The 12472-nt window shown below is 47.4% G+C and overlaps 2 pseudogenes across 1 annotated transcript in view; both read right to left on the bottom strand.

Annotated features, from left to right (window-relative positions):
• Positions 1–1111: 1111 nt before the first annotated feature.
• On the bottom strand, positions 1112–9101 carry LOC147975818 (uncharacterized; annotated as a pseudogene).
• The window catches only part of LOC147975817 (uncharacterized), a 64029-nt pseudogene continuing 59666 nt past the window's right edge, over positions 8110–12472 (bottom strand). Inside the window, exons 2-3 of the transcript XR_015602262.1 lie at positions 9227–10431; positions 8110–8470 (exon numbers count right to left, since the gene is read on the bottom strand). The product of XR_015602262.1 is annotated as an uncharacterized LOC147975817 (transcript). The remainder of the gene's footprint in view (positions 8471–9226; positions 10432–12472) is intronic.

The following is a 12472-nucleotide window of genomic DNA, read 5'->3' as shown; positions in this document are numbered from 1 at the left end:
CTCCCATGGGAAAAATAGGTGGTGGTGAGGCAAATGGTAAAACCAAGGTTGGGCATTGCTGGAGGAGCTTTACTTAAGGCGAACTGTCAAGGGGTTACCATTATTACCCAACCGCGTGAGGAACGCAAAATCCGGGAACATAACACCGATATGACGGAAACTAGGGCGGCAAGAGTGGAACAAAACACCAGGCATAAGGCCGAGCCTTCCACCCTTTACCAAGTATATAGATGCATTAATTAAGTAAGATATATCGTGATATCCCAACAAGTAAACATGTTCCAACAAGGAACGATCTCCATGTTCCAACAAGGAACAAACTTCAATCTTCACCTGAAACTAATAACGCTATAAGAGGGGCTGAGCAAAGCGGTAACATAGCCAAACAACGGTTTGCTAGGACAAGGTGGGTTAGAGGCTTGGTTCAACAATATAGGAGGCATGATAAGCAAGGGGTAGGTATCGCAGCATAGGCATAGCAAAAGAGCGAGCAACTAAGCAACCAAAGATAGAAGTGATTTCGAGGGTATGATCATCTTGCCTGAAATCCCGCAAGGAAGAAGAACGAGTCCATGAAGAAGAAAAACGGACGTAGAAGAACGGATCCTCACAAACGCAACGTTAACGGAACTAAGCCGAAGAAGCATCACCGGAAAGAAGAAAACAACAAAGTAAACAAACCACACATGGACATGGCATGATGCACAACCAAGTATGATGTATGTCCGATTTAATGATACATGGCATGGCAAAATGCACAAACAACACTACAAGTTAAGTGGAGCTCAATATGCAACGAGTTGCATATTAACGAAAAACCATATGACTTATTTAGTTCTCTCTCGTTTATGTACCCAACAAGATTAAATGTTGTTTGCATGGAAAGAGGTGAAGCAAAAGAAAACTACCTATCTAGTTAAGGTTAAAAGAGGCCGGAAGCAACGAACAACAATTCCAGAAACTCCTCATGTGCATTAGCAATTTAATGCAACAACAAATTTTAAACATATTAAATGTTGTTATCATGATGCGGATGTCATGTTCAAGTTTATGCAATTTTAAGAAAATGTTAACAAGAGCATATTAAGAAGCATTTGTCACCATGGTGGAAACGAAAGGGGTACCACAACAACGAACCCGAAAATGATGCCACGCAACATATCGGTTCCGGTAGCTCATGGATATGCCGGTGAAAAAGGAAAAGCGACATGAGCGAGTTGAGCAAGATGGTGGCGTGCTCCCGCCTACCGGGTTCCCACATGTCGGTGACAAGGCGAAAGAGGGGCAATGTGCACCGACAGTTTCGGACTCGAGGAGAACAAGGGTGCATCTCATACATCACACAGCATGCATTCGTTTCGCGGGTCATCGTCTCGGCGGTTATACCTTCGAAGCGTGCAAACGAGGATGGTTCGGTGCAAAGTAGAGGAAGTAGACGTTCTCGGGACGGCGGTAATGGAAGTAGTTATTCTCGTTTCGTAGTGGAAGTAGTTGCACATCTCATAGCGGTACTTGACAATTTCGGAGACGGCGGAAGACGAACTTGGCGGTCCTCGTCGTCCTGGTACTTGGCGTCATGGTACTTGGGTCTTCGGACTTGACGGATCCGATGCCTCCGGACATAGTGGTACACGTTCGTTTTCGAAGAGGTACTTGGCTTTCTTCGTCCCGTAGTGTAGTCAAACTTGACGTATCTGATGGATCCGAGCATCGTGATACTTGTCAAAATCCACATCGAATGAAGTGGAACATCTTTAAGTAGGACCTGGCGTGTCCCAAAATCTGCGGGCGTCGGCACTTGGCGAAAGAAACTACGAAGGCATCCTTGACATCCCTGGTTGCTGGTTCTTGGCGGCCACAAGAGGGGAAAAACAAGCCCCATCGAGCAGCAAGGAGGTGGAGTTCTCGTAGGAGTTGGCCGTGAAGGGGCTGCTGAGGCAGCAGGAGAAGATGGCCGGTGGTGCAGGCCGAACGGAGGGAGGAGGAGGCACGGGCGCTGACGAGCCTGGGGCGCCGGACCACTGTAGCGGTGGGTCGAGAGGCCAGGGAGACCCTGGAAGGGTCGAGGTCGCCGGTGGGCTGGATCGCCGGAGCGGCGCGGCGGTTCCTGGTGGTGCGGAGGAGCCGTGGACGCGATGCAGACGATGGAGACAGGGAACAGTGGGAGCAGAAGGAGCTTGCGACGACACATCGAACGTGGAGGCCCTCGAGCAGAGGAGCGGTCGACATGGAGGGGCGGCAGCAGAGCAGCGGCAGAAGGGCGCGACGACGGCGGGGTCACGGCGGCTACGGGAACAGAAGAAGGCGCGGGCGGGCGAGCTCGCCGGAGGGCGCAAGGAAGAGCGGGATCGGGCACGGGGTGGAGGAGGATTGGGATGGAGCCGAGGCTTCCCCTGGGACCGAGGGAGAGAAGTGAGATCGGGCTAGGTTAATAGGAGGCCAGCGGCTGGGCCTTAGAGCAATTGGGCCGGCCTGTCTGGGATGGGCTCTCTCTCCCTCTATCTCTTCTCATTAACAGAAGAAAGAAAGGAAAGAGTGGAAAGAAAGAAAAAAAGGAGAGAAGAAAATGGAAGAACAAAGAATCTGGGCAAAGGGATTATTTTTCCTGGACTCACAAAATTGAGCTTGACCCAAGAAAAATGGAAAAACGCATGTGAATGAAGTTTGGATTCAAACTCATTCAAAATATTTCAAATGGGTTCAAAAGTAAGGGGGTTTGGAAGGCCCCAAAAATGTTCGGTTTTAGAGGAACCTCGATAAAAGAGATACAGACTTGTGGACAAGATTTAAAGGTCAAACTCGAAGTGGAAATAGGCATGAGGATTATTTGTGCACGTGTGTTATGGTGAATATCAAATTAAAGAAATATTGAATATAGCTCCCTACTATCGGGAGGATAGGTTATAAAGAGAAACCACCATGTGAGTTCCCTTGATTTAAATGGACCGAAGATCCATGCAATTTATTTAGTGAGTTGAGGTGCAAAGATTAATGGCATGATGGCATGATGACATGATGCAATGCACAAATAAAAGGGCAGGCACAAATGAAACACACGGCGAAACCCGGAACATATGGAAGTCTTCTCGAGCATCGGTCTCGGGGCGTCACAACACTCCACCACTACGAGAGGATCTCGTCCCGAGATCTAGAATGGCACCGGAGGGGAAAACGGAAGGGAAAGAGAAGAGGTAAAACTAAGTTGCTTCTTTGACGAATGAGTGAAACCACAGAACCTTGAGAGGTTGAACAAATTGGAAGAAATAAAACAACGAGGAAGAACAGAGTTGAAAAACACTCCGTTAGAGAAGAGGGACAAAGAACATTGCGAAAAAAAAACCTTGAGGTTGAAGGGAAGATATATATTGAAAAACACTCCGGTTAAAACAAGATAGAGAAGGATTAAGAATGATATAATTTGAGCAGCACTCCGTCTGAGAAGGGAGGCAAAACTTGACAGAATGGGAAAAATTCGAAAAGCAGGCACGACACTCCGGTTAAAAGGATAAGGACGAAAAGAACACGATCCTGACAAAACAAGAAGATGGGTTGCAGAGAGCAACACCACAATGCCTCCGGAACAAAAGAATAGAAGATAGATAATTGAGATAGGAGAATGGAGAAGAAAATGCCAACTTCTGCCACAAAAGAGCTTGAGAAGGCATCCTTAGGAGAAGGGTCGAATGGAGTTGTTGGAAACACAACAACGAAAAGAATAAGCTTGATATGGTCTTATGGAATTCAGCTCAAAATATGAGGTGACAACCTGCCACTCATGGGGAAAGAATTGGAATGAACAAGGAGACGGGAACGCTATTTCACCGGGAGGATAAATGAAGAACTTGGGACATTTATAAGCACCATAGATAGCAACAATCCTTAGGGAAAGCTTTAGGTGAAATATAACCAAAGGTAACTCCAATGACGAGATTGATGGATTTAAAATACCTCATTCTTAATAATATGTGAATCATGAAACATGAACTCAAATTATGAAGAATGATGTGAAACCACCTCCAAAGATACGGTAGAAAGAAATTGTACTCCGGATAGCAAGATGAAGAAAACTTGAGCTTCTTTGAAAAGAATCTCAATGGACACTTCGAGAAGGAATATAAATCCTTGATGAACCATCATGTAGAACTTTCATGAGAACTCCAGAAATAAAAGAAATGATCAATCGAAATGGAGGATGAAAAGAATAAGGTTGAAGCCTTGCAATGATTTAGATGAATCTCCGTGGTGATATAATTGCGAGAGCTTGGGACTCCGGGAAAAGAAAAAAATAAAGCATTTCGAACCAAGAATGTGATAAGATGAACCTCCGGAATAAGGAATTAATCACTTGGATGAAAACAAGAATAAGAATTACATTAAGCGTATCCTTCACCAATTAAATTGATGACAATCAACGGATTTGGCACACTACTTATTCTCGTAGCAAGGATTAAGAGAGATATAGCGCCAACTTGGGAAGGTCTTCTTTGAACCACCGGTAGGATTGACAACGAATAAATTGATAAGGAAGAGAAACCTGGAAGAACCACCGTAAGAAATGAAAATGAACGAAGAGAAGATAAGGAAACACCGGGAAAAAATAGCAAATGAATGAAGATGCTTGAGAGAAATTATATATGAGAGAACGAAGAGATCATGCACTGATTAGAGGATATTTGATCGATGCACGGGTAAAATTTAGAGAAAGAGAGCTGAAAGCTGAGAATGAAAAAAACTGAAATGATGGACTCCGGATAATCAAACTGAGAATACTCTTGAATATATCCTGATGGGTGAAAAAAAGATTCTCACAATCAAAAATAATTATGAGAGGATGGCAACAAGCTAGCACGATGAATGTTGAAGAGAATGAAGCAAGATTAAAGAGAAACTCTTCTTCGGTCTTCACAATCCGAGAATGATGATGAGAAACAACACCATGAATTATTGAGGCACACCGGAATGAAGAATGGAAAGGTTGAGCCAACGATGAAAAGAATTGGAAGATCTTGGAGAAAGAGATTTGACTGATGACAATTCATTCTTACGTCAAACTTCGAAAAGCAATTTGAGGATAGCTCCGGGAAGATTGGAAGAGTCAGGTAAGATCCTGGGAAAAGACCTGTGGGTTAGGGCCCACTCAAAATAAACACCGTTGAACGATTTAAAAGAGAGATTGCACCGGTTGAATTAAATGACTTGAATGAGATAACATCCTCGAAATAGGTTGAACTAATCTTGAATGAAAAGACGAGCCTTCTGAGATATTTAAGCACTCCGGGACAAATGAATAGTGAGAAGTGAATTATTATGAGGTGCACCGGTATGAGAAGGCATTGAAATGAGGAAAGGGTAAGATCACCAAAGCTTTACTTGAAACCACCGGGGACGATAAAAGAAACGAAGAATGATAAACTAGAAGCTCCGTTAGTATCTTCATGAGAATCACCGGATAAGAACCTGAAGGAAAAAGAATGGAGAGGCTTCCATAATAAAATGGATACTTGATAAAGAAATCTGAGTCCTTGAGGAAAAAGGGTGGGTGGGCGGGAAAAACAAAGGCAACTTGGAGACGGATGAAACAAACACCGTTGAGAAGAACTGATAATTGATCTTACGAATGTTGAAGTGATTGGATCCACTTGAAGAGAGACACACTGGTTGAAAAGAATTGACATGACAGACTCGATGATAGAGAAGGATTAGTATTCACATCGGAGTATGAGAACACCGCTTAGGAACAGGTATGGAATCAACATTTGACATTGAAGCAACTCGAATACCACAACTCAAAACAAAACAAAGGATTGGCTTGCGGAATAAGCCGGAACAAACATATGATAGAGATTTCGTCCGAAGTTTTCGTGGTGGGGCCTACACGGGCTCGATCGCACAGCACCATCATGTACAAGGCAGTGCACATGACATACGAAGCGTCCCCGAGTCGGCATAGCCAAGGACTCTTTAAGACACAACGAGACCACTGTAAAACCGACCGTGAATAGGCGGACCACTAGACGTCGAACCCCAATTTCATATCAGACATCTCTCAGAAAGATATCCTAAGAGCTACTTGATTCCCACCTATGAAGCTCCCGAACCTTTCCGGTTATGTAATCAGGTGTTGGGGATATAGGGGAAGCATAATATCTCACCCAAACTAGCAAATCCTACATCCAGCTGTATCCATCCTTCAACACATAACCAAGAAACCTTCGGAAATCATCTACCTCAACCTTCAAAAAGCATCCGTTATACAAGTTATGGCAATACTCCCGAACTCCCGTCCCAGTACTGGGTGGTGTCGAGGTTATCTCACCAACGAACTGCATAAAAGAGATTTTCGATGTCGGCGTACTAAACTCAGGTATTCCAGAAGTGCAACGATAAAATTATGACGACAACACCTTAGAGCTCAACTCCCCGGGACACTTCCACAAAACCCCTGACAGGAGGCACCAAGAAAATGTTCTCATCATAAAACCATCGGAATGATTCCAAGATACCCGCATGATCCTAAATTTTTTTTAGTGAAATTTGAGAAGAGAAGAGTCAAAACTCTACGTCAGGATGCCTTACTAGAGCAATGAGGAGTCTGGGAAGTAAAAGAATTCCTAAACTCTCCGATATATAATTCCTAAATGACTCAAAACATTTTTCTGGACACAACTCGGCTGCTAAAAACGATCAAGCAATGGGGCTCCTAAGGTCGGGGAAGGCTCTGATTACCAACTTGTAACGCCCTCGATGCGGCTATATCTCCCACGTGTCGAAGCACGACTTAGAGGCATAACCGCATTGAAAGCAATGTCGCAAGTGAGGTAATCTTCGCAAACAACCCATATAATACAATAGGGGAAAAGATACATAGTTGGCTTACAATCGCCACTTCACACAATACATGAGTAAAGCATTACATCATCCAAATACAATCAAGGCCCGACTACGGAGCCAAAATAAAAGAAGAACCCCAAATGCGACAAAGGTCCCCGATCGACCCCAACTGGGCTCCACTACTGACCAACTAGAACGAAACAACACAAAGGACAAGATCTCCGTCGAGCTCCTCCTGAGCTTGGTTGCGTCAACTGCTCGGTCTCATCGGCACCTGCAAACTGGTTTTGGAAGTACCTGTGAGCCCCGGGGACTCAGCAATCTCGCACCCTCGCGATCAAGACTATTTAAGCTTATGGGTAAGGTAACAGGTATGAGGTGGAGCTGCAGAAAGCGACTAGCATATATGGTGGCTAACATACGCAAATGAGAGCGAGAAGAGAAGGCAAAGCACGGTCGAGAAACTATGATCAAGAAGTGATCCTAGAACAAGCTACGTCAAGCATAACTCCAACACCGTGTTCACTTACCGGACTCCGCCGGAAAGAGACCATCACGGTTACACACGCGGTTGATTCATTTTAGTTAAGGTCGACTTCAGGTTTTCTACAACCGGACGTTAACGAATTCCCATCTGCCCATAACCGTGGGCACGGCTTTCGAAAGTTCAAATCCCTGCAGGGTGTCCCAACTTAGCCCATGACAATCTCTCACGGTCAACGAAGGAATAGACCTCCTCCCGAGACATTCCGATCAGACTCGGTATCCCGGTACAACAAGACATTTCGACAGGGTAAAACTAAACCAGCAACACCGCCCGATGCGCCGACATCCTGATGGGAGCTGCACATATCTCGTTCTCAGGGCAACTCCGGATAGGTCAAGCTACGAGTAAAACCAGCCCTCAAGTTTCCCCGAGGTGGCCCCGCAGGCTACCCATTTCGGACCAACACTTAGACAAGCACTGGCCCGGGGGGGGTTAAAATAAAGATGACCCTCGAGAGAGCGACTCCCAAGGGAAAAATAGGTGGTGGTGAGGCAAATGGTAAAACCAAGGTTGGGCATTGCTGGAGGAGCTTTACTTAAGGCGAACTGTCAAGGGGTTCCCATTACTACCCAACCGCGTGAGGAACGCAAAATCCGGGAATATAACACCGATATGACGGAAACTAGGGCGGCAAGAGTGGAACAAAACACCAGGCATAAGGCCGAGCCTTCCACCCTTTACCAAGTATATAGATGCATTAATTAAGTAAGATATATTGTGATATCCCAACAAGTAAACATGTTCCAACAAGGAACGATCTCCATGTTCCAACAAGGAACAAACTTCAATCTTCACCTGAAACTAATAACGCTATAAGAGGGGCTGAGCAAAGCGGTAACATAGCCAAACAACGGTTTGCTAGGACAAGGTGGGTTAGAGGCTTGGTTCAACAATATAGGAGGCATGATAAGCAAGGGGTAGGTATCGCAGCATAGGCATAGCAAAAGAGCGAGCAACTAAGCAAGCAAAGATAGAAGTGATTTCGAGGGTATGATCATCTTGCCTGAAATCCCGCAAGGAAGAAGAACGAGTCCATGAAGAAGACAAACGGACGTAGACGAACGGATCCTCACAAACGCAACGTTAACGGAACTAAGCCGAAGAAGCATCACCGGAAATAAGCAAACAACAAAGTAAACAAACCACACATGGACATGGCATGATGCACAACCAAGTATGATGTATGTCCGATTTAATGATACATGGCATGGCAAAATGCACAAACAACACTACAAGTTAAGTGGAGCTCGATATGCAACGAGTTGCATATTGAGAAAAAACAACATGACTTATTTAGTTCTCTCTTGTTTATGTACCCAACAAGATTAAATGTTGTTAGCATGGCAAGCGGTGAATCAAAAGAAAACTACCTATCTAGTCATGGTTAAAAGAGGCCGGAAGCAACGAACAACAATTCTGGAAACTCCTCATGTGCATTAGCAATTTAATGCAACAACAATTTTTAAACATATTAAATGTTGTTATCATGATGCGGATGTCATGTTCAAGTTTATGCAATTTTAAGAAAATGTTAACAAGAGCATATTAAGAAGCATTTGTCACCATGGCGGAAACGAAACGGGTGCCACGACAACGAACCCGAAAATGATGCCATGCAACATATCGGTTCCGGTAGCTCATGGATATGCCGGTGAAAAAGGAAAAGCGATGTGAGCGAGTTGAGCAAGATGGTGGGGTGCTCCCGACTACCGGGTTCCCACATGTCGGTGACAAGGCGAAAGAGGGGCAATGTGCATCGACAGTTTCGGACTCGAGGAGAACAAGGGTGCATCTCATACATCAAACAACATGCATTCGTTTCACGGGTTATCGTCTTGGCGGTTATACCTTCGAAGCGTGCAAACGAGGACGGTTCGGTGCAAAGTAGAGGAAGTAGACGTTCTCAGGACGGTGGTAATGAAAGTAGTTGTTCTCGTTTCAAAGTGGAAGTAGTTGCACATCTCATAGCGGGACTTGACGATTTCGGAGACGGCGGAAAACGAACTTGGCGGTCCTCGTCGTCCTGGTACTTGGCGCCATGGTACTTGGGTCTTCGGACTTGACGGATCCGATGCCTCCGGACATAGTGGTACACGTTCGTTTTCGGAGAGGTACTTGGCTTTCTTCGTCCCGTAGTGTAGTCAAACTTGACGTATCTGAGGGATCCGAGCATCGTGATACTTGTCGAAATCCACATCGAATGAAGTGGAACATCTTTAAGTGGGACTTGGCGTGTCCCAAAATCTGCGGGCGTCGGCACTTGGCGAAAGAAACTACGAAGGCGTCCTTGACATCCCTGGTTGCCGGTTCTTGGCGGCCACAAGAGGGGAAAAACAAGCCCCATCGGGCAGCAAGGAGGTGGAGGTCTCGTAGGAGTTGGCCGTGAAGGGGCTGCTGAGGCAGAAGGAGAAGATGGCCGGTGGTGCAGGCCGAACGGAGGGAGGAGGAGGCACGGGCGCTGACGAGCCTGGGGCGCCGGACCACTGTAGCGGTGGGTCGAGAGGCCAGGGAGACCCTGGAAGGGTCGAGGTCGCCGGCGGGCTGGATCGCCAGAGCGGCGCGGTGGTTCCTGGTGGTGCGGAGGAGCGGTGGAGGCGATGCAGACGATGGAGACAAGGAACAGTGGGAGCAGAAGGAGCTCGCGACGACACATCGAACAGGGAGGCCCTCGAGCAGAGGAGCGGGCGACATGGAGGGGCAGCAGCAGAGCAGCGGCAGAAGGGTGCGACGACGGCGGGGTCACGGCGGCTTCGGCAAGAGAAGAGGGCGCGGGCGGGCGAGCTTGCCGGAGGGCGCAAGGAAGAGCGGGATCGGGCGCGGGGTGGAGGAGGATTGGGATGGAGCCGAGGCTTCCCCTGGCGGCGTGATCGGGAGGAGGACGAGGGGGATCGAGAGAGATGTGGGGAGCGAGTGGGGATCGGGAACGGGGTGGCGGCGCTGGAGGAGGGACTGAGGGAGAGAAGTGGGATCGGGCTAGGTAAGAGGAGGCCAGCGGCTGGGCCTTAGGGCAATTGGGCCGGCCTGGCTGGGATGGGCTCTCTCTCCCTCTATCTCTTCTCATTAACAGAAGAAAGAAAGGAAAGAGTGGAAAGAAAGAAAAAAAGGAGAGAAGAAAATGGAAGAACAAAGAATCTGGGCACATGGATTATTTTTCCTGGACTCACAAAATTGAGCTTGACCCAAGAAAAATGGAAAAACGCATGTGAATGAAGTTTGGATTCAAACTCATTCAAAATATTTCAAATGGGTTCAAAAGTAAGGGGGTTTGGAAGGCTCCAAAAATGTTTGGTTTTAGAGGAACCTCAATAAAAGAGATACAGACTTGTGGACAAGATTTAAAGGTCAAACTCGAAGTGGAAATAGGCATGAGGATTATTTGTGCACGTGTGTTATGGTGAATATCAAATTAAAGAAATATTGAATATAGCTCCCTACTATCGGGAGGATTGGTTATAAAGAGAAACCACCATGTGAGTTCCCTTGATTTAAATGGACCGAAGATCCATGCAATTTATTTAGTGAGTTGAGGTGCAAAGATTAATGGCATGATGGCTTGATGACATGATGCAATGCAAAATAAAAGGGCAGGCACAAATGAAACACATGGTGAAACCCGGAACATATGGAAGTCTTCTCGAGCATCGGTCTCGGGGCGTCACATTCTCGCACACTCGAACTCCAGCGCCCAAGTTTGCGTCTTTCTCCTTAAACCACTCCAAGCATGTCCAGATCGGGAGGCAAGTGGACGGTCTCCTCCGTCACGGAGGAGAACATCACAAAGCTACGTGAAGCTGGATATCTGGCCGCGGAGATCGCGCACCGGCTGCCAGATGCGGGGCAGATCATCCTTATGCCCGAACCCCATGAGATGGTAGTTTTCCTTACCCACTTTGTCCGCGGACTGGGTTTTCCCCTTCACCCGTCTGTCCGCTGGCTCATGGTCTACTACGGGCTGGATTTCATGATCTGGCCCCCAATTTCATCCTCAACATCTCTGCAATTTATCGTCGTGTGCGAGGCCTTCCTCCGCATCAGGCCCCACTTCGGCTTGTGGCTGAAGACCTTCAATGTAAAAGCGAAGGTGGTGGTTGTCCAGCAAGCAGAGTGCGGAGGCGCCATGGTGGGCAAAATGCCTAACATCACCTGGCTCAAAGGCTCCTATGTGGAGACCATAAAGGGGTGGCAATCGGGGAGGTTCTACATCACCGAGCCGCGCGACACCAACTGGGCGGCGACCCTCGAATTTCGATCCGGAATCCCCACGCGGCTCACTTCCTGGAAAGAGAAGGGCCTGTCCTCGGGTTCCCCGGTAGAACTGACCGGACTCCAGACCTGCATCAAGAACATGATGAGCAAGAAAATCAAGCTCGTCAACATGGTCCAGGTCATGCTCTTCCGCCAGATCCTCCCGTGTCAACGATGGGTATTCAATTTGTGGGAGTTTGACCCGGCCAAGCACCAGACACTGCGAGAGCTCTTCGACACGATGCACAAGGACGTCTGGAAGGTGTTGTTCAATGGCGCCGAGGTACCTCCTCCCCTTACCGAGGACCGCGGACTCGGCGCAAAGCGCCATGCCAATCTGGTAAGTTTTTATATCTCACAATATATTTATTTGCCCCAGTTTAATCATGTGCGGGATCTAAGCTTCCATGCCATTAACAGGACTGGGTAGAGCTAGCGGAGCAGATCGATTGCCCAGCCCCCCTGCCTAAAGATCCTGCAGATGCTCTCCTAACGAAGATGCTGGTTCCGGCGCCTTACGAGGTGCCGGTGAAGAAGGCCAAGAAGAAGGCCATGGGGACCCAAAAGGGTCTCCGGTGCAAGGTTATATCGGACTCATCATCCGATAACTCCGAAGCGCACTCCTCCCACGAAAACGAGGAGGAGGAAGAGGTAAGTTCCCCCCCCCAGCCCGGGGGACAAGAAAAGGAAGGCCGCCCCAACTGGGGAGACCAAAGGGTCCAAGAAGGGAAGGACCCTCCTTCCAGACTGCTCCACGACGGCCGCCTACAGCGGCGACGAGTGGTTACCCAGGGACATGCCCCTGGCGAAGTCGTAAGTATTCGGATACCATAGTAATTCAGGGTATGT

This window comes from Triticum urartu, chromosome 4A, assembly GCF_056163025.1.
Source record: "Triticum urartu cultivar PI428250 chromosome 4A, HENAU_Tu73, whole genome shotgun sequence".
Taxonomy (NCBI): domain Eukaryota; kingdom Viridiplantae; phylum Streptophyta; class Magnoliopsida; order Poales; family Poaceae; genus Triticum; species Triticum urartu.
This window is presented reverse-complemented; position numbering and strand designations above follow the sequence as displayed.